Raw genomic sequence first — 22,567 nt, 5'->3', positions numbered from 1 at the left:
TGTTATCATATATGGTGCTGTCTGCCTGGAACCCTCTTTGCATGGTTGGTTCCTTTCAGCTTTCAGATTAAATGTTGCATCCTTAGAGAGCCCTTTCCTGAGCTGAAATTACTTTCGTCTTCTACCTTTCCCTCTTTTCTATATCACATCACTGTATTTATTTTCTATATGGCACTTATGACATTCTAGAACTACCTTGTTTATCTGTTTGTTGTTTGTTAATATCCAATAAAATATAAGCTCTGTAATTTTATCTTTTTTTAATCTTTTTTCCATCTTTAGGGTTTATTTAATCTGAATAGGCGTGTTCTTAGGTCTTTTAGAACTTCTCTGAGCACCTTCATTTGTCTGTTGTGAGGACCTGTGTCTTGTTTACCTTTGCACAAAAACATGGAATATCAGTACTGTAGACGATGATATAATTTCAGCAAACATTTGTGAAATGAATGGATGATTTACAATTATTGTTACTTTATGCTAGGCACTGTAATGACAACGTATTAGATTTCTGACTTGAGAGGTATGGTTGAGGCTTAGACTAATGTGCTTTTAAAAGAGCATTTGGTATAGTTACATTATTATTGATTAATAATACCATTTTATATGGTATAGTACTTTGTATTTTTTTTAAACAGAAAATTTCAATAGCCAGCCTATCCAGTTTGATACCATAAAAAAAATTTGAATCTTTTTTTATTTTAGGAGAGTGATTCTTAAACTTATGTCCGTCCGTGAAGCACTCTGGCAGAGCAAGATGACATGCAGGCCAGTGTTTTGTTTGCTTTTATTTTATAGTCAGTGTTTCCTTTCTGGTTGTGTGTTTGGCACGGAGGCTACATTGGTACAGGAAGAGCAGGCAACTAGCAGCTGTGGCCCTGGTTTTGTCTGTCTTGTTTGTCAAGTGAGGAACACATTGGATAATTGGATAAAGCAGGGGAGAGACCGATTTAGTTGGAGATTCGAGGAATGATTGTATCTCTCATTCCCATGTCCTGGTCTATGGCAAGAACCTAGCTAGCCACTACTTAAATCTCTGTGCTTTGTTTGGAGTTATATTTGGAATAATTCATGTGCTGGAAAAAAGAATATAGAGGTAGAGGAAATTAAGAAAAATTTTAATCCCCCCCTCCCCCAGTGCCTCACAACGTGTCCTAGGGGAGAGGGAGTATGAATAACTAATTTAATTTTACCCTTTGTACATTTTTAGAGTTTGTCCCATCTCAAAGGGATTTGAAATGGTCTTGTTGAATTCTTCTGAATGTCTTCTTTTTTATGCCAGCCACTAGATTCTCTGAATTTAGTGACTTTTCACACAGTATTTTCTACTTGGTTGCCTTGTCCTAATATGATTTTTTAAAAAGCCCTTTACATATATAGAAAGCTATGTGCCTATTAAGTAATAGCCCTTTCCTGCCATTCACTGAAAGGTAAAAGCCTTTAAAAAAAATCAAACAATGTCAATGTGTTTGAACCTGAGCATCCAGTTTTGTTGACGTTATTGAATCTTCAAACTTCAATTACAATAAAAGGATGGGAGCATCAGGGAGGGACAGATTATATTAGTAATTTATGTAGAAAGTAGAAATATGACAATTTAAAAAGAAAGGCCTGGTTTTGTGTTTATTATACAACCATTAAAAACACAGAGGTACTTTGCTGATTCCATATCTCTGTGGAATGTCATGGTTTAAGAATAACTGATCTGGTAGGTAGGAAAAAATGAATCTGATCACAAATCAGTCTAATTTATCCAAGGTTACATATGAAAAATTATAAGGAACATAATAGATTTTCTGATTCTACCTAATGTTTTATCCAGTTAGTTGAAATATAAATAGAATCTCAAGGAGGACAGACCAAGTACTTAGTATGGTTTCCTAGCTGTACCTATTAATTGCTCAATTAAATCTTGCTATTATTCAGGTTGAGGGTTTGTTTTAGTTACTGATAATGTATATTTTGATGATTTTTGTCTTTTTGAGACAGAGACGTAAGAGACATAATGTTAATGTTGGTGCGAGGAAAACTGAATTTCAACACAAAACTTCTGCAAATATTTTGCAGTATAGGCTTGGATTTCTACTTTCATGACTTTTATGCTACCCTTGGCTTTAGCTGAGAGAAATTGAATCTGATTTTGTTTTCTTCAAGGGCCTGTATCTTCCTTTGTAGGCATTTTGAATAGCAAGTACAGGTCATACCGGGTTGAATGCTAAGTTTACTTTAGTGTTTGGTATTAGATGATTTGTATAGTATTAAGTAAAATGTTTTAATGTATTGTAGCAGTGAGGATATTGTTGACATAATTTTGACATGCGTTATACTGAGTTAAATTTCTGTCTTTAAATATTAAGGAGGGGGAAAGGTTTTAATCTTTATATGCCAGGAATTCTGGGATCTTCCTGTTCTTGTCTTCTTACATAGCTGCTGGTGGAGATGGAAGCCTATTCTCAGTGTTAATAAATGCCATCACCCATTCCCTTCCCCCAGCCTTATGCTGGAGTCTAGTTTGCCTGCAGCTGCAATGGTAGGCATCTTTCAGGAAGTGACCTTGGCTTGTATTAATCAAATTCAGAACACACAAAAAAAGCTTCTTGCTAACATGCTGACTTGATGTAAAATTTTATTGCATCCATTTTCTTTCAAAATGAGGCCATCTTGTAAAAGGAAGATATACAGAAGACTTTCTCTAATTTAATATATAAAAAAAGCTTCTGCAAACCATGCTTAAAAAAACCTAGATTTAAAAAATATAGACTTTTTATTAACAAATATGCATAAACTTAAATCATGATGGTTTGGGAGGTTTTGGTTTTTTCCCCTAAACCAGAAAATTGTTTTAATGCTGAATTAAAAACACCTATATCAGCATCAAGTTTTTAAAATTTACTGTTTTAACAACTGACATTAAATTGCTATGGAAACTTTAAACACTATGAATTTATTTTGGGGCCCTTTAGCAGTTATTATATTAAGTAAGGCAGTTTTGTTTATTGGTCACCTTTGGGTGTTCAGCAATAACTGTGGTGTCTTATTTGCTGGTTTGAATAAGAAAATAAATTTCCTACATGAAGTAATTTTCTTAGGTAGTGGTAGTACCCATAGCAGCTTCTAAATATAACCTCAAATTTAAGTTAATAAGCCTGCTAAAATTTGACCACCTATTATATTAATGAGAAATACTGCTACCACAAGTTCACACATTTGCTTATTTAGGATTTAACTGATTATTTTGATAGAGTAGTTAATGCAGATATTTCACTTTTATCATGTAAAGAAATTTAGTTTTTAAATGTAGAATAGTTAAGGTGTATATAGCACAGATCTTCATTTTAACCTTGCACAATGTTAAGTTAGAATGTTGAAAAGAGTAATGGATTAGTTTACTGATATTTTCTACATTTGGAAGAAATTTACATTAAAAAAAAATGAATCAGAGAGCAGTTGTGTCTGTTCCCAAAGGGTTCACTCTTGAGTTTAATATATAGGGGATCACTCCTGGGTACTGGTGTTTATAGAGGAGAGATACAGGAAAAGAAAGCTTAAACCTTAGGAGCTGTATCTTCATTTCGGTAGATGTACAGTATGAAAAGGACAGACATGTTGCATGTTTATATTAATGATTTGGAGAGGCGGTGGGGAATCTTTGCAAATAAAAAATTGGAGTGTAGATAAATACTTTGTGTTAATTTTTGAGTTGTTTTTAAAGCATTTACTAGAAATACAACCAGCCGTTATCTTTCATTATATTGTAAATTGTTCTTAGAATTGCAGCCTCATGAAGATAGTCTATTGCTTTAACCTACCTAAATTTACTGTCTTGATACTAGCATTAATGGTTGGTTTGTTAGATACTACAGGATAAAGAAACTGATTTCAAGGAGAAAGATGATAATTACTCAATTGTTTCTCCCCTCAAATACCCGTTTAATATACATGGTCGTAAATAGGATGGTCACCTTGAACTTAAAATGTGTTTTGCTTTCTGCCCCCCCCCCCCCAAAAAAAAAAAGAAAGAAAGGAAAAGGAAAGCCTAACAAGAAAAGGAATATATACAATCCTGGTAGCCAATGAGTTAATGTTCATTTGCAGCCTGAGGGGTCAGTGTGCAGTCTCTGTTTCCTGATTGGCTGCTAAAAGGTGAAATTGAAACCACTGTAAACTTTTGACCCTGTAGCAATTCTTGTGGAACGCCTTCCACTGGTGGAGCCCAGAGCTTGTTCACCTCCCCACCCAGGCTTCCTGTATTTATTTTGTGTGATCGTGCAGCACTGCATGCAGTTTTTCCAAGAGAGGGGGGAGAGAAACCTGAACAAGCACCGGCAAGCGGTTTGCTTGCATGCCTGTTTTAGTAACCACAACTACATGTCATTACTAACTACAACTCAGCCAAAGATGTGAGGCCTGTTAATAAACTGGCTTGCCAACCGGATTTTTTAGTTTTCTCCTTAATCTCAAGGTAATTTTAAAAATGCAGAATGGTTATATTTACTGCCATTGTTCATCAGTGGATAGTGTCGTTGTGTAAGCATATTTCCTGAATATGTTGAGTTAAAAATAGCTTTCATTTTCAGCTGCCGTTTGTTATATATACACCCCATTAATGTTTTCTATGCTCATGTAATTTTTATACAATTGGCTAACATTTTTCCAAGAGTTATTTTCTTCTTTGTCTTTGCCTTTTATTATAAAGAAATTTAAATGACATTTTGGTTATGATAACTATGGAAAATAATTTCAGAAATTACCTGTACATTGAAATATTATCAATAATTCTCTCTCTCCTTTTTGTTGTTGAGGTAAATGGTTTTGGATTTGTCTTGCATTCACATTTAAATAGTGCTTTACAGTAAAGTTACCACTGGAATCCTATGAAAAAGGCAGGGCAGTTCTTCTCTCTTCCCTCCTTTAATATTATTGTTGGACTCTGTCTTCAACTTCTGGTTCTTGTATCTCTGGTGTCTGGTACAGTGTTAGCATGTACATGCTCAGCAAATGCTTACAAAAGAACACAGTTTTCATTTCGGGAACTACAGTGGCTATTTATACCTGCTTCCTATTTAATGGCAAGAACCATATTTTGCGTATAACTTCTGAGTGCCACTGCAGCATCTGGCATTTAATAGGTACACAGCAAATATTTAGTAGAATTAAATGTCTCACACAACGTAACTTTAAGAAGCTGGGCTTCCCAAACCAAGGTTTTCTGAAACCAAGGCTTCTGTTTTTACTACTTCAGTTAAATTTTCAGGTTGACTTCGGATAGGAAATGTTTATTATAATTTACTAAATGACTAAGTAGAGTAAACTATTATAAATCAGTTTGATCCTTTATATAGTATATACCGTAGGATAAGTGGTAATATATTTCAGTTTTTTTGACCCTCTCCTTACTTTACTAGACATGAGTATGCTGTAATTTGACATAATTCCTGCTCCCCTTGTCAAAAAGATGATGGCATTTAAGAATGTTTTCATCACAATACCCTTAATGGACTAAGTATAAATATTTAAAAAAAACCCTACCTTTTTACTGAGTTACATTTAGTTTCAAAAAAGTGATACCTTTCTATATAATACTAAGTTTTCATGTGATTATTAACTTACATCTGTTTTTGCCCTTTCAGTATAGCTTCAGATTGGTTGCAGTTGCAAGTAAAATATGTTACGGCTTTGACAAAGGATATGTTTACCTCTTGATAATCTAAATAATCTCAACTACAAAAGAATGTTAAATTTAATTTACACCAATATTAGGTAACCTATAAGTAACCTTAAATTTAATTGGTGCACAAACTTATTCTGTAGTGTTTTGAAGATGAGTGGGCAACAGCTGGCTTTCCCCAAAGATGGTGATTCCCCATTTCTATGATTTTAGGGAACTGAGGAGGGAATCTGTAGGAGCATTGCCTATAGCAGTATGGAAAGAACAGTGAGTTTAATATGATTAATAGTGGAGTCCTTGATTCCTTCCATGTTCAACAGCAAAAGAAAGACATGTTTATAATATTTAGTGGCCTCTTTGTCTATTTGGTGTTTCTAAGCATTATATAGTTGGGATTTTCCTCTGTCAGCTCCCCTCCCCCAGTTTGAATCTTTGTTTTGGCCTCAGGCACATCTTCTTAGACCAGCTATTAACAAAGCTCAGTTTAAACGCCCCCCCCCCCCCCCCCCAGTTAGCTTTCTAGTGATGCAGATTTTGATAATGTGGATCTCATCAGTAACCTTTCTGCTAATTCTAGTAGAAAAATTAATGTCCCCCTGCCTTACCTTCTCAGATATCTAGTATCTTTGGGATGTGTCATTCAGTTTTTATGTCAGTGTGATTTGATTTTTGTGTGTGTGATTGACTAAAGTCCAAATTCTGAAAAAGGGGTAAGAGTAAGCGTATTTTTGTTAAAAAGAAATAGTTTCAAGAAATCTTCTAGGACTGTTGCCTTTGCAGAATCTTTGGTTCTAGACAGGTTAACTGAAGTTTTCCTAACAGCTCCATACTTTACAGGATTCTAGTATAGGTACTTTTTAGACCATCGACCTCTTGCAGGTTCCTGGTAGGCAAACCATAGATCTATGATTTGGGGACCTTTCTAGTCCAACTGCATACTTCTGGGAGTGGAGAATTTTATAGATGGTGTTTCTTTGGATCCCTGGGGTTTATGGAGTCCAAATTGGGTGGGCCAGCACTTCTTTAAATAGTTCTCACCAGCAGTACAGTAATACTTGAGTATTAATGTAGGCTCTGTTTGCCATCATTCCACACTAGGCAGCAGTACTTGTTTCCTGGGTTGGTTGTTATAGTACTAGGTACATTCTGAATCAAATTCCTTTTTCTACCTACCACTCTTGTTCTATAGGCACTACATCCATCCCAGAACTCTGCCCCCTTCCCTCATATAAAGGAGCATCAATAAAAGAACCATTTCTGAAGTGAAACTTGATTTAAAACCAGGGCCAGAAAACTTTGGCTTTTCTTTACAGAAGTTCAGCTTACCTTTTCCCCCTTCAGCTTCCTCTAATTAAACTGGATATCAGAAAAATTAAAATCATAAAACATTGAATTCATTTAAAAACTAAAATGAATAAATGTGTTTTCTGTTTTTCATTTCATTGTTCTTGGAAAATCTTGTATGTTAAGTAATCTTTTATTTGGCTAATAACAGCTTTTATTTACTAAGCATTTATGTATTAGGTACTTTACTCCTTTAGCTACTAAAGGAATTTAAGCATTTTAACTTTATCTTTACAAGAGCCTTTTGAGGTGTGGTTTCCATTTTAAGATGAGAAAGTCTCTAAGAAGTTTTAAGTTGACTCAGGTGCCTAACTAAGTAAGTGAGTTATCTACATCTGGTGGACTCCAAAGCTTCTGCTCTTGAGTCATTATGCTAACAATTAGTTACACTATTGTGGATAGGAAGATTTATTTCAAGAACCAGCTTATTTTTTGCATATATCTCAATTATAAGCTAGAGACTATACTGGAATTTATAAATAGATGTGTTAGTAGATCTGTCAGCTGTTTGTATTTGAATGGCACTGATACACTACCTGGATTTTCCTCTTTCCCCTTTGTGTACCACATATGATGTGCTTCCCACCCCCATCTTCTAATTTTCTTCCCTTTAATTGGGTTTCAAAAGGACAGCAGACTCATCACATCATATAGCTACATTGTGGTTGGTTGTCCCCTATCTACATGGGAATTTGCTATGGCTGTGAATATTTTATTTTTTTCTTTTATCCCTTCCCAATAGACCTACCAATTCCATCATGTAGGCTTAGTTATGATTGTTGTCTTGATATAGATGCTACTAGAGTTAGTGATAGATTGTTGCTTTATTGTTACATTTGGACATTCACAAGGTGAAGGTGAATGTTTTTATTGACTCACTTGTTTGTTACACCAGAACTACCTCCACATTTCCTTAAGTATAAAAGCTTGCCATTTAGATGTTCATGTTTTTTTTATTGCAGATTATTTTGAAGAACTGCCCCTCATTTCCCTGTCTTTCATTTAAAAATATTTCTTGTTGGTGACTCAAATGCAGCCTTCCCTAGAGAGGGGAAAAAAAATTCAGTTTTTTCTTGCTTGCTTACTCCATCCATCCACCCTTCCTCCCTTCCTTCCTTTCTCCCTTCCTCCCTTCCTATTTAAGCATTAGCTTCTGCCAGGATATTAATAATTGTCTTTGTTATTTGTCAGATACTCCTTTTGGACAGGTGGGGATGTCCCAAATTCAGATTACCCATCTGGTTTGGTCACATTACAGGACTTGTGTTATCCCACTTTGTGTTACCCATTTTTATAAACTGTGACAAAGCATATTATATATGCCATATGCTGTGCCTGAGTTTTTAAGCAGAAGTGGTAGAATATGGTAAAGTAAGCATCCGCTCAAATTCCTAGAAAAGGACTCTTATTTAATAGCTTTTTTTTTTGTTGTTTGCTTTGTTTCATATGTCTAGGGAAGGGAAAACCGCAAAAAGTTAATTTGTGTGTGACTATTAATACTAATATTAAGAAAGGGCAATGAAATTCAACATTTTTTTTTTCTTTAATCTTCAGGATCAAAATACTTGCTGAACAGAGGAGTCAGAGACCAATAAAAGTAAACTCCTACTTGAACGTCATTTGACTGGTTAGCCAGGTAATTCATTTTTTCATTTTTTGTTTTTTTTTACTTGATCCTTTGTAATTTTCTGACTTCACCCTCTGAAGATACTGCTCTCTTCTTTAACCTTTATCGGACGAACGGGAACTTTAGTTCCCGGCAAGGAGTGGGTCCCACTGGCTGAATGGGAACTTTCGTTCCCACTTCATTTGAGTTATTTCTCGCTCCTTCTGTGATGATGGTTGGAGTGCATGATAATGTCAGGACTATTTTTCTCTCTTTATTTATTTATTTATCTCTATTTATTTATTTATCTCTATCTGCCGTCTTTTAAAGGTTAATTTATGGTTTAATCTTAAACTTGTTTTATATTTCTTGTTTTTCTCTTTAATGATTAGTTGAATAAGTGCATGGTATTGGAATGAGTGAATATGTATATTGTATATATACAGAAACATCAACTTTTTGGGGGACTAGGGAACTATATGTTACAGTTTAATATGAGGCACTACCCTCCCTCCCTCCTTGTTCTTGTGTGTGAATATTTTAATGGCATTTAGTCAAAATCTGAATCAGCCCCACATATTTTTACTATTTTTTACCTTGTGAAGACTGGTTTTTCCAGATTGCTTGTGTGGGCATATAACATTTCACGTAACTCCTCTCCTAAGTTTTATTATTGCATCAGAGTAGAAAAATGAATATAGAAAAAGTTGTTTGGTAGCGGAAAAAGTAATTATGTTGTGTTTAGCTAGTTAAATTTCTTTTTGTTAGTAATACCATCATTCTCTAGACTTGAAATCTGAGTCTTTGAATCCCACCTCCCCCTTAGATACATTTAGTAATCAGGCCTTATCTGGTTTTCTATTTTCATGTCTCCTGTATTTGTTCCACTTTCTTTTATTAATCTTAGCTTCCTAGGCCAAGACCCCATAATTTCATGCTTATTTTTGTCTAAATGTTTCTTTACTGCTTCTTATCTACTGTTTCTACCCACTGGAAATGTACGCGGGCATAAGGATTGATACATAAATCAGTAGAATGGAATAAAGATTAGAAAGAGATCAGAGCAATGCAATGGAAAAAGGAGTCTTTTCATCAAATAGCCCTAAATGAAATATCCATACTTAAAATAATGATCCTCAATCCTTTCTTCACACCATACACAAAATTTATTTCAAGATGGACCACAGACCTAAGTATAAACCTAAAACTATAAAACTTCTACAAGAAAACACAGGAGAAAATCAGGTAGTCACTGGTCTGCTTTAAGTCAGTACAGTTTTCTTTTCTTGAATTTCATATAAATGTTATTCCCCTTATGCATATATTACACCTTTTGTAATTGTTCCACATTTCTTGGATATTTTGTTCTTCTTTTGTATTTTTTCTCTTTATATTTCAGTTTTGTAAGTTTGTATTGGTATATCTTCCAGCTCGCTTTCTTTTTTCCCCCCTCAGCTGTGTCTAGTCAGCTGATAAGCCCATCAAAGGCATCCTTCATTTCTGTTAGTGTTTTTGATTTCTAATAGTCCTGTTTACTTCTTTCTTAGTTTTCATCTTTCTGTTTACGTTACCTATATGTTCTTGCATGTTGTCTACTTTTTCCGCTAGAGTCCTTAGCATATTAATCATAGTTAAAACGGCACATTTGGTTTCCAGTTTTTTAAAAAAAGCTATTTTTAAGGAACCTGATTCTTTCCTGTTTATATTAGCAAACTTTGGAGATTTCTTTGTATATACCATCAAAATCTGTTTCGATTTTTTTTTTTTTTTAGTGCTCATGTTTTCTCATTTAAGAATATACGTGGTCACGTAAAAACTTGTACATAAATGTTCATAGTAACATTCGTAATAGCCAAAAAATGGAAAACAACCTAAATGTCTATCATCAATGGATGAATGGATAAATAAAATATGGTATATCCATACAATGAAGTATTATTCAGAAATAAAAAGAAATGAAGTACTGATATGTGCTACAACATGGATGAACTAGAAAGGATTATGATAAGTGAAAGAAGCCAGTCTCAAAGTACTAAATATTGTATGATTCCATTTGTATGAACTGTCCAGAATAGGTAAATCCATAGAGACAGAAAGTAGATTAGTGGTTGCCTAAGGTAGGGGTAAGAAAGATTGTGTGAAGTTGCGGGGATTGGGAGGATTAGGGGAGAGACAGCTAAGGGGCTCTGGGTTTCTTTTTGGGATAATGAAAATGTTCTAAAATTGGTTGTGGTGACAGTTGTACAACTCTGACTATACTAAAAGCCATTGAGTCATATACTTTAAGTGTAAGGTAAGTGAATTATATCTCAGTAAAGCTGTTAAAGAATATAGTTGACTTATTGAGGAATAGTAAGAGCTCTACGATGCCATTAAGGAATTTTATGGAAAAATATTGTTACCGGCTGGCCGAGCGTGGCTCAGCGGTTGAGCATTGACCTAGGATCCAGACGGTTGGGGTTCGATTCCCGGTCAGGGCACATGCCCGGGTTGCGGGCTAGGCAGCCAGCTGATCAGTGACTCTCTCATCATTGATGTTTCTGTCTGTCTCTCTCTCTCTTTCCCTCCTTTCCTCTCTCTGAAATCAATAAAGATATGTTAAAAAAAGAAAGAAAAGAAAAATATTGTTACCTTTCTCATGGCACTGACCAGCCTCAGAAGCTTTGCTGTCTCAAACATTCCTGGGTTTCAAAAATAATATGTTAATTGAACTCACCTCAATTTTTTTAAAACCTCATTCAGTCTTTGTTATAGTAGTCAACCTGTAATTATAGGGTTAATGTTAATTCCACAACAGTATCTTTTTCATGTGTCAAGAAAGTTTATATCCAAAAGAATTTATTCTTAAAAAAAATTAATTCAAAGTCATACCCAGACCTATCTGCACTTTTCTGTTGTCCATTAAACATTTGTAAGATACTTAACAGGTATTTTGTAGCAGAATGTTTAGAAATCAATTTTTGTTCTCAAGCTTATAATAGTAATTCAAAAAAATTACCAAGAAAGCCATAATTTTTGTGGATCTGCTATTTAGGGCTAATTAAGTGCTGTGGTTACAAGTGGAAAGGCCAAAGTTATTTTACTTGAGGTAATCAGACTACATTTAGTTTCTTGCCCCCCTTTTTATTGTCTTAGGTTTTAAACTTTAAAGAGTCTCTTATATGGAAAAAGGACTGATGACTAATGATACTATACTTAAAATAGGTAACTGCTTTTGTGATGATATATAGGAGAATATTAATGCATTAATAATTTTAAAAGCTTAAATACTTTGAATTTAATGTTGATTGAACAGCTATTTACTTTAAAAGGTAATTTTTTTGAGCCGAGGTCACATATAAAAAAGATGATTTTAACAGAAAATTCCTGTTGATAGTTGTGCTTTATTAAAGCCAGGCTGAAGGCTGGTTTGCTTTGATGATGGAGCTTTCAAAATATGTAGAGAAAACTTAAAGTTGTAAGATCCATCTTTGACATGAACAACAGATATCTAAATTGTACTAATCTACAATCACCATTTTTTCTGATCTTGGTGAAAATGGATGGAGATGAGGTTTTAGTAGTTGTTCAGAGGGTTCATAAAAAGGACATTTTTATTGGACTTGGGAAATATAGACATAAAAAGGGTCAGATTGGTAATAACATACCTCTTGTAGTACTTAATTTTGTAACTTAATTAAGAAATACAGTTGGCTTAAATATCAGCTCAACGATATAAAAGTGAACTGTACAAATAGTCCAGTTTATTATAAATGGCCCTATCTCTCATGTGCCAAACTCTTAATTAATTAAATTTCTTATGATTCTTTGTTTCCAAAAACTGTTCTACCAAGAATATGTTTTTGAATCTGTATAATATTTAACATATAAAGCCTGCATTATCATGAAGCCGATATTGAAAACCTCTAAACTTCTGACCTTGAATAGGATTTGTTATGTATAACCATTACATGCTGCTAGTGGATTCAGAATTGCCTTTTCTGGGACTCTGCTTTGTGCAAAATAGTATGTATTGGGCATGAGTGCATGGCAGCTGACATTTATCAAGGATAACAGGGGCCTTACTCATTTTCACATTTTAAAGTAACTTTGAAAGCTTTGCATGCGTGCACACGTGGTCAACATATGTTCCTAAGATTTAAATATATTTTCCATCATGTATTAATGAAACTAAGTATTGATCTTCAATGAGCTTCATAGATTAAACTCATACTATGTGAGTACACAAACATACGATGTGAATATACTTTGTGAGTACACAAAGATTAGTTTAGGATATTTAATTCATTTCTGTAGAATTTTATCTTTTCTAGTTTTTAAATTATAACAAGTAAAAATGTGCCTAATGTATTCCAGGTAGCACTCCTAGTACACAGTGTGTGATTTGGCATTTCTTTCATTCCCCTACTATAAAATTTGAGCCTAATATAGAAAATTGACTTATAGAAATTATTTTTTTCTAAATCAACTACTAGTATATTGCTTTTCTGTTTAAAAGGATTTTTATAGAGCTAGTTATTTACTGGAGGGTGACATAAAGAGAATTGGAATTGTATGACTTTGAGTCTAGGTTCTTCGCTTTTTAAAATTTTCTTTAAAATTAGATTGTGATAATTTAGCAAGAATTCTGGAATTAAACTGCAAAGTTCTTCATGTGTTGACAAACTTGTTAATTAAAATAACACCTTTTAACGGTTTGTATGGGTTTCAGATGCTGCAACCCTTCCATATATTGATATGCAGATCACATTGACTTGCTGCGAGGTAACAGGAGACATGCTTTGACTTCAGAAGATAAATTGGCCATGTACAGCTGTAATCTTCCTGTCTTTTCATTTTTAGACATGATTTAGTAGTATAAGGCCCTGGGAAGTAAGTTAATTTTGTGTGTGTATGAGAATTTTTACTTGGGCTTTTGATAAGCCTGTTTTATGGTGTGAAGGTACCATGTAAATTGTGACTGTTTCATTACTTTACCTCTCTCCCAATTCCGTTTGAAATATAAGAAGCCTGAGTTTTATTCCTTTCCATTTTTCGGGGGCAGTTGAAAAGGAAGCCATTTTACTAAGAATGATGAATAGTGAAAGGAATTTTAAATTTAGGTTAGTTAAATTGCCAATGTCTTTATATTTAAAAAAATTGCAGAGCAGATAATTATGTGTTTTAACATGAATTTTCAAAGAATAAATTGTTATTAATCACTTGTGATCCAAGTGCCCTTTCTAATAAGAGGTACTATTCTGATAAATTCTGTTGACAGAGAAGTATACAGTATCAGAGAGGTTTAAAGAAAATATTTGAAGTGTTTACATAAGAACACTTTAAGAGCACTACCAAAACTTTATTTGTATCTCCTAGCATTTTTGAGAATGTAGTATTTCCCCAAAAGATATCTCTTTAGTCCCTTCTTAGGTACCAAGGTTTAGGTAATTTGCTTAAGTTACCCAGCTAACATAGGAGTTAGAAAACAAAAATACTACATTGTTTCCTGAGTTTATCTGGACAGTAGATATAGTTACTTTATAATTACAGAGGCAGATTTCTTTTTTTCTTTTTTTTTAAATAACCTTGATTCTTGAGGAAGCTGTTTTTTCAAGCCTACCCTTTGCCTCTTTTTTTTTTGAGCATATAGTTTTTAGTTCTTTAAGCAACTTTGTAAAGGTGATGGCATATCCATTTTAGAGAATAGGAAATTGAAGTTCAGATCCCCTTCTTTACTTCACTGTGCTGCATTCTGGTTGGATTCATCAGTTTTCTTGTTCAGTTCACTCGTGTGTGTGTGTGTGTGTGTGCGCGAGCGCTTTGTATATAGTTTAGGAATTAATACTATCTATTGAGTTTTGGTTCCAGATATGGGTTTAAGTATTCCATGCTAACCAAATCTACCCAGAGTGCAGATATTTGATGCTCAGATAATGGGCATACTATCTTTTTTTTTATACTTTGTAATATCTGAAGGTTTATAATTCATTCTTTTCACAACCACTTATTTTGTGTGTGTTTTTCATATTTGTCAGTTCTTTATCTCATTGAAAATTGTAAACATTTATTTTAAACTTATTTTTAGTTTCATTTTATTGGGTGGTGAGTTTATCTTCAGATATTGATGAATTTCTTGACCATCCTTCTCAGTTCTGTTTTCAAGTACACTTGGGAATTTTAGTTTATAATTTGCCTCTTGAGTGGCAAATGTATTTTTCTTTCGGTGCCCTCCATGTATGCCACTCTCCCTGCCCCTGGCACCCCTAGTTCTATTTTTGTTGACTTTACCAATTTCTGCCATACCTTCAGTCTAGGTTCAGGATTCCATGCTGAAGTGTTAATTGCAATATCAGAGATTGCATGACCCACGTTTTGTATGTATTGCCCTTTTTTCAACTGGAGTTGATAGTTTGATATAATCAGTAACTAGCTATTAATAATTGCCTTTTTTTCCACCTTCCTTTCAGGAACTTTTTGTTCAGTTTCTACTTGTGAGCCTTGCTTTTGGTCCTGTTATCTTGTGTGCGATTTGACTTCCTGATTGCCTATGCTAATTTCTGGTCCTGGAGCTCCGTGGTTCCATGGAGTCATCAGTTCAGTGCTCTGCTTAGTTTTGGTCCAAAGACACATTTGTTACTTTAGAGCAGAGCTGTGTCTTTCTAAATTAATAATTTTTTTTTGGTCATTATTGTGTATGGTGCAAAGGGGAAGAGTGTGTTTGGTTGAAAGCAATAATCCACTATGTAATTTTATCAGGAATTCCTTTGTTCTTTTAATCTCACAGCATGGCATATTTATACAGATGGTCCCCCACTTATAATGGTTTGACTTAAGATTTTTGATGATGCAAAAGCAATATACATTTAGTAGAGATATACTTTGAATTTTGAATTTTCATATGATACTCTCTTGTGATGCTAGACAGCAGCAGTGAGCCTCAGTTCCCAGTGAGCCACTCCATCATGAGGGTACACAACTGATACTCCACAATGTTTTGTTAGATGATTTTGCCTACCTGTAGGCTAATTAATGTAGGTATTCTGAGCATCTTTAAGGTAGGCTAGGCTAAGCTATGATGCTTGGTAGGTTAGGTATATTAAATGCATTTTTGACTCAAGATATTTTTCAACTTTTAATGGGATTATTTCAGTTTATGATGGGTTTATTGGGATATAACTCCACTGGGAGTTGATGAACAGCTGTATAGGTCTGCAGATAGTAGATAGTAAAATATTTATTAAATGGATGTAGAGAATCTTGGAGAAACCATAGCAATTTCAAACCCTGAATTCCAACCTTAATCTAGTCCTCTGATTCTCAAAGTTTGGTTGATGTACCCTTGGGAGTCCCTGAGAACCTTTTGTGGGGTCTACACAGTTAAAACTGTTTTTATAGTATATGTTATTTGCCATTTTTATCCTGTTGATGTTTGCACTGATGGTGCAAAAGCAGTGGTGCATAAAGCTGCTGGCACCTTAGGCATGGCTCAAGGCAGTGGCACCACCAGACTGTACTAGTAGTCATTGTGTTCTTCACTGCCATGCACCCATGGTTAAAGAAAAGCCCACCCATTTCCCACTGAGGATTGTCCTTGATAAAGCAGCAAAATTGCTTATTTCATTAAATCTTGCATTTAAAAAAAATTTTTTTTTAAATCCTCACCTGAGGATGTATTTTCCATTGCATTTCAGAGAGAGTGGAAGGGGGGAGAGGAGAGAGAGAAACATCAGTGTGAGAGAGAGACATCGATTGGTTGCCTCCTGCATGGGCCCCTGGGGCTGGGGATGGACCCTGCAACAGAGGTATGTATCCTTGACCAGAATTGAACCCTAGACCCTTCAGTCCTTGGACCCCACGCTATAACCACTGAGCCAAACTGGCCAAGGCAAATCTTGCCTTTTGAGTATATTTTTAATATTCTATCTAGTGAGAATGGAAAACATGCAGAAGGGCACTTCTGCCTGCCAAAGAATGATGGTTGTCTTGGGGGAAAAGCACTTGGGCAATTGGCCTGTGTACTGAACTGGCCACTTTCTTTATGGAATACCATTTTTACTTGAAAGAATAACTGAAAAACTATGGTTATTGAAACTTGGATTTTGCTGACAGTTTCTTAGAATTGAGCAAGGTGAACCTATCACTTCAAGGAAAACATATGGCAGTATTTTGAGTTTTTAAGTAAAAATTGTTGGTAAATTTGAATCTGCCCCAGTGAGTGTGACATCTTCTCAGCACTCAGAAAACTTTTAGGATGAGATGGGTGGTGATATTAATTTTGATATTATATAATGAAAATATCAGTATTTGAAAATCTGCTTAATCAGTAAACCCTATTATCCAGATGACAGTGTTTGATGTTACAAAATCATGCATGGGTAAAAGATTTGTTCAGAGTGCAAGGGAGGTCATTATATTTTAATGTAACAGCATGAAAGTTCATTGATATGGTTTCAGATTTCAGTTTGCAACTAACCTTGAAGAAAGTACTACTTTTCAGTCCTGGCCTGGTAGCTCAGTTGGTAAGAGCATCAACTCGATACACCAAGGCTTCAGGATGGATCCCCAGTCAGGGCATATACAAGAAACAACCAATGAATGCATAAAAATAGAACAATAAGCTGTTTGTCTCTTTCTCTTGCTTTCTCTCTATTTCTAAAGTTAATAAGTAAATAAATAACATTTAAAAAGCAAAGTACCACTTGTCAAGTTTTAGCATAATATCAAGGAAAATTATCTCTATTTGTAAAAGGTTATTGAAATAGTCATTCCTTTGACAAGTATGTGTCTCTTTGAGGCTGGATTTCCTTGTGTTGTTTTTTTTTTTTAATATGTCTTTATTGATTTCAGAGAGAGGAAGGAGAGGGAGAGAGAGAAAGAAACATCAATGACGAGAGAGTCGTCATGGATCGGCTGCCTCCTGCATGCCCCCGACTGGGGATCGAGCCCACAACCTGGGCATGTGCCCTGACCGGGAATCGAACCGCGATCTGCTGGATCCTAAGTCGACGCTCAACCGCTGAGCCACACCCGGCTGGGCGAGGCTGGATTTCCTTCTTATGGTTTAACCAAAATAATATATTGCAACAGGTTGAGTGGAGGAATAGATAAGAGAATCCAGCTATCCCTAAGTCACACATAAGAGTTATAAAAATATAAAGCAGTGCCATCTTTTCTCTGAATTGTTTTACTTCAAAAAAGTTATTTTTCATAAAATTGTTTATGGTAACATATAATGGGCTTATTGTAAAATGAGTTAATATTTCACATGTTTATAAGTTTTAATGTATAATACGGTAAATACTGATAGATATAACCCAAATAACAAAAGCTTTTGGGGGGGGGTCTCAATTTTTAAGAGGTAAAGGAATCCTGATATCAAAAAAGTTGAGAAGCACTGAACTAGTAAATTTGGTTGGAACTCTGGAAACATTTGATGTAAACCTTCCACCTTGCTGTATGTATTTGTTGCCTGTAGCACATCCAGGTCCTGCTATACAGCTGTCTCTGTTCTATCCTGTTTAAACACGAGGGAGGTCTGAGCAAACCAGTAAAGCTTGGCCAGTTTCAAGGACATGTAGTTGTCCTTAACCTGAATGTCTCTCTCTTAGTAGTAAGAACCAAATTGACTGCAGAAGGTAAGGACTTTGAACAACTGTACTGTATAACATTGTGTACTCTGTCAGTACTCGGTTGTTCCTGCTTTTGAATTATAGATTAGGCATTAATTTTCAGTGGAGACCTTTTATAGCACACAAAACATTTTGTGATTCTACACCTAATAGATCAGTGGTTTTCAACCAGTGTGCTCCAAGAATTTTTAAAACATGCAATACCTGACTAGTTAGGGGAACTGACCTCTTTTTCCTTAGATTGTCAAATAAAAAAATGACAACAGCCAACACAACAATGGTTGTCTGGTGAATGCCCTGTCTTGAACCATAAATGTATAGCTCATATAATAGAGTTGCATAATATTGATCTTGTCGCATAATGAGGTTGCGTCTGATTGGTTAATTCTTGGTACCAGACATCCTTATGTACAAATAAAGGCACCTGATTTTTTAAAAAGTCGCTTTGGAGCAAAAAGGGTAGATAATTACTATGATTTTTTTCTTTTTTTGTAAATCAATCAAAATTATACCTATTTTTTTTGTCAGATTGGCAAAAAATGTATTTTTTGGTGCACTGCAGAATTTTAGTAATCAGTTTATGTGCATGAGATGAAAAAGATTAAAAATCGCTGTAGTAGATTATTGATCCTGACACTGGATCATCTTCAGCTAATTGAAGGCAAAAAACCTTGTCTGTTTTGATCGGCAGTTCATCCCAAGCACATGGCATAGGGAATTTGATCTCTTTTGTCTATGTGGACAACACTTAGTATGTTGAATAGTGACCACTCCTTTTAAAAAAAAAACTTTTTTCCAGTTTTATTGAGAAATAATTGACATGTTACTGTATAAGTTTAAGGCATACAGCATGATGGTTTGATTTACATATATTATTAAATGATTACCACAATAGATTCAGTTAACATCCATCATCTCATATATATATAATAAAAAGGAAAAGAAGAAAAGGAAAACATTTTTTTCCTTGTGATGAGAACTCTTAGGATTTACTCTCTTAATAGCTTTCCTATGTATCATACAGAAGTGTTAACTACGGTCATCATATTGTACATTACATTCCTAGAAATGAGTGACCACTCTTAAGACGCTGCTGAAGTGGATTGTGATTTTAACCAGTTTAGTTGTATGAATGATTTTACAAGAGTTCATAATTAAAAATTTGCCTCAGGTATTCTCTAGCAATAATGAGGTGCCCCCGGTTTCATTTCCTAGACACACATAGGCAGGTTTTATGAAGTACAGAAAGAAGCCCTTTAAAGTCACAAATCATGAAACTGACCTTTGAAGAGCAACAGAAAAACCTCATGCTATGTTTTATTTTAAATTATTTGAGTGATGCTCTTTTTATCCTATTCCTCAGTATTTTATATTCTTGCTTGTTGAAAATTTCTTCCCTGAAACAATTGTGACCTAGAGGCATAGATTTTTTAGCTCCACATGGTATAATAGCTATATTTTGAAAGGGAATAGGGAGGCAGTTGAGGTTTTTGTTCAATTTAGACTTTGATCCTTTTTAACATTTCTACCAGTGCTACCCCACCCTCCAACAGGTAAGTGATATTATGAGTGCTTTTAAATTTTCTTTTTGGACTTTGATATATATGTTCTACTATTATTGTCATCCTGAAATTGATAATGACTTTTGGAGATTTATTTGAAGAGAGAAATGCTGTTTCCAGGCATGTAACTTCTAGGGATATGGAAACATTATTTTAAAAAAGGATTCTTTTTAATTTAAAGTTATTTAGGCTAGGAGTGGAATTAGAGTCACTGAAAAGTAACAAGCTGTGAGTTCAGAAAAAGAAAAAGAAAAAAACCCCACAGTGGAAACAGCAAGGACTGAGCCACAGACTAACCTGCAGTAATGATGATGACCCATTCAGGAAGTCTTATGAGTCAGACTTGCCGGGCTGTGTTGCTAGAGTTCGAGACCATCTGCTCTAACCCCTTTGCTTTTAGAGAAGGGACTCTAGCTAAGGTGTGTTTTTACTTTGATACATCTTACACTCTCTCTTCCACTCTTAGTACCTTTTCTTTGAAAAATTAATTCAACGTGCTTTATCAGCTTTACGTTTCCACGTTGTTAATTTTTGTAATGTTAGTGTCACACGTAAACCTGTAGTTTCTTTATGTTTTTTATATTGGTGGACAGGGCTAATTTCAATACTGTAGGGGATAGTATCTTGGTACTGTCAAATTTTTTTACTCTGTAGGTCCTCCGGTATAGGAATAGCTGTTTTGCAGTTAACCCATGGTTACCATTCCCTATGTGATTCATTGCTTGCTTAGTGCTGCTTTCTTTCACAGTTCTGCTGCTCTCTGCTATTTGGTTACCAGGTGGCTAATGTTGATCGCTCTTAAGTTTTAACATTTCTTCTAATACCTTCCTCCTCTGAGGCACATAGAAAGAATGGATTAGGAGAGAATGGGTCACATGTTGTGGTCATCTCTCCTTTACATCTTTATTGCTTACATTTGTATCAGATTTTATTTTTGCTCTGTGCACACATACCCCCTAACTCCTCCTCACCGCTTATCTTAATCTAGCGCTTTACCACTTACCTCAGGGGGCTAAAAACTTTGTTTTTCTCTCCTTCCTCTCCGTTCTCTGCTGTTTATATTTTCATTATGTGTCAAGGGGCAACCTTAGGTATAAACAGCTCTTTTGATATAGAGATATTTATATCTGTCAAAGAAAAATTAAACTACAGATCTAGATGTAAAAAGGTTATAAAAAAGAACCACTGTGTACTTAACTTAGTACCTTTGAAGGTGCTTGGATGTCCTCTTCAGAATCTTCTAAAAGAAGATTATCTGTTTATCTTAATACAGATATCTGTGACAGTGGTTTTATTCTATTTTCATGGCATTATGTTAGCTACTGGCTACAGCTCACCACACTATTTCAGTGGGAAATTGTTTTGAATTCCAGTCAGCTCTCTGTATGTTGAGGTTAGCCTGCATAGTCCTGGCTAATTTATTTGTCTGGGTCTTTTGAATTTGTTGCCATATGGGATATTTGTAGCTATTTGTTCTTCAAATGAGAGCAAAATTAGTGTTGCTGAGCGTACATCTTTGTTCTTGGTATTTTGTGCTTCTGAAGGATCCCATTATTCCCTGTGCTTGCTCTGTATTGCTTTTCATCCTTGCAGTAGACATATGAATACGTGGGGTGTGATGATCCCCAGTGTTTACAGGTGATAGGACAAAAGTTTACATTTTAGTGAAATTGAGATTAAGCCCTCAAGTTTGATTCCAACAAATCTCTGTTGCCTTTTTTACTGTATCACACATAGCACATCAGTTGAAGGGTTCAAACTCTTGAGTTTATTTCGGTAGTCAGATTGAAGCTACTATACTTTTTGGAATGGGGATACCCAAGTGAAAATTACATGTTAGGAAAAAGCAAAAATGTCCTGTAAAGTATTTACTCCCCTTCCCCCAATGAATCTTCAGTGTATTTTAGGAAGATTGTAGAATTGATCAAAAGTACAGCTTATAGGATGGGAAGGAGGAGAATGGGAGTTGGAAAAAGGATCAGGGGGAATGGTGGTAGTAGTAAAAAAGAGGAGTTTGTAAAAAAGTCTCATACAAGTTTTTATAATGGTTTAGAGTTTATACGAGGAAAGTGGAAAGAATGGTGTAAAAAAAAGTATGAAAAGTGATTAGGATAAAAAAGGGAAAACTTCTAATTGGGAGAGTTGGGAAAGCTTTCACTAGAGGTGATGAGCTTGATCTTAGAGTATTCTAGATGGAAGAGGGGTGAAGGGGAGATTTAAAAAGAAATTAATGACTTGAGGTTAAAAACAAAATAGGAAATATTTCAGTGATCATCCTTTGTCAAAAACCTCTTAGCACAGGTCATTTGGGTGGCTGCTGATAGTGGTGGTGATGAAGTATGACTGATGGTTTGTTGTTTAGAATGAAGCTGAAATCAGGTTTATGAAGCTAAGTTTAGGTCTGCTCTTATTTATGAATAAATTCAGTGCATTAAATTGTAGGAGTCTGCGTAACCTTTAAAACAACTACAGGATTACCCAGCTAATTAGTATGGTGTCAGGAGAGGGTAATATGATTTAGATGGAATTGGCATGCTTAACTCCCTCTGCACAAAGTGTATTTGTGAACTTCAACTCTTGCTTATATAGAGGTTGAAAAGTCTCTTGGCAACAAGCTTCCAGTTGCAACTAGCACCTGTCCTGGCTAATTGGTATGCCCAGTTCTGGTACTAGAGCCTCTGGGGAGATTGTGTTTGAGTTCGACTTCAGGTTTAAACTGGAGCATAAATGTGAAGGGCCTTTGGGTTCGGGCTGTTGATTGAGAATGAAAAGGCAAACA

At 35.0% G+C, this 22,567-nt stretch overlaps 1 protein-coding gene across 6 annotated transcripts in view; it reads left to right on the top strand.

Moving 5' to 3' along the window:
- Positions 1–22,567, top strand: part of NCOA3 (nuclear receptor coactivator 3) — a 99,964-nt gene that overhangs the window by 45,161 nt on the left and 32,236 nt on the right. For 4 of the 6 annotated variants that reach the window (XM_016204807.2, XM_016204805.2, XM_087818695.1 and 1 more), the window contains exon 2: positions 8,564–8,645. The exons of 1 other annotated variant lie outside the window; for it this stretch is intronic. The gene's annotated coding sequence lies outside the window, so the exon portion shown is untranslated. Of the gene's footprint in view, positions 1–4,034; positions 4,460–8,563; positions 8,646–22,567 lie in introns of those variants that run through there. One more of the 6 variants, XM_087818694.1, reaches the window with a different exon arrangement.

Source organism: Miniopterus natalensis, chromosome 7 (assembly GCF_054644295.1).
Source record: "Miniopterus natalensis isolate mMinNat1 chromosome 7, mMinNat1.hap1, whole genome shotgun sequence".
In the NCBI taxonomy this organism is placed as follows: Eukaryota; Metazoa; Chordata; class Mammalia; order Chiroptera; family Miniopteridae; genus Miniopterus; species Miniopterus natalensis.
Note: the sequence above shows the minus strand (reverse complement) of the source record. Positions and strands in the feature narration are given on the sequence as shown.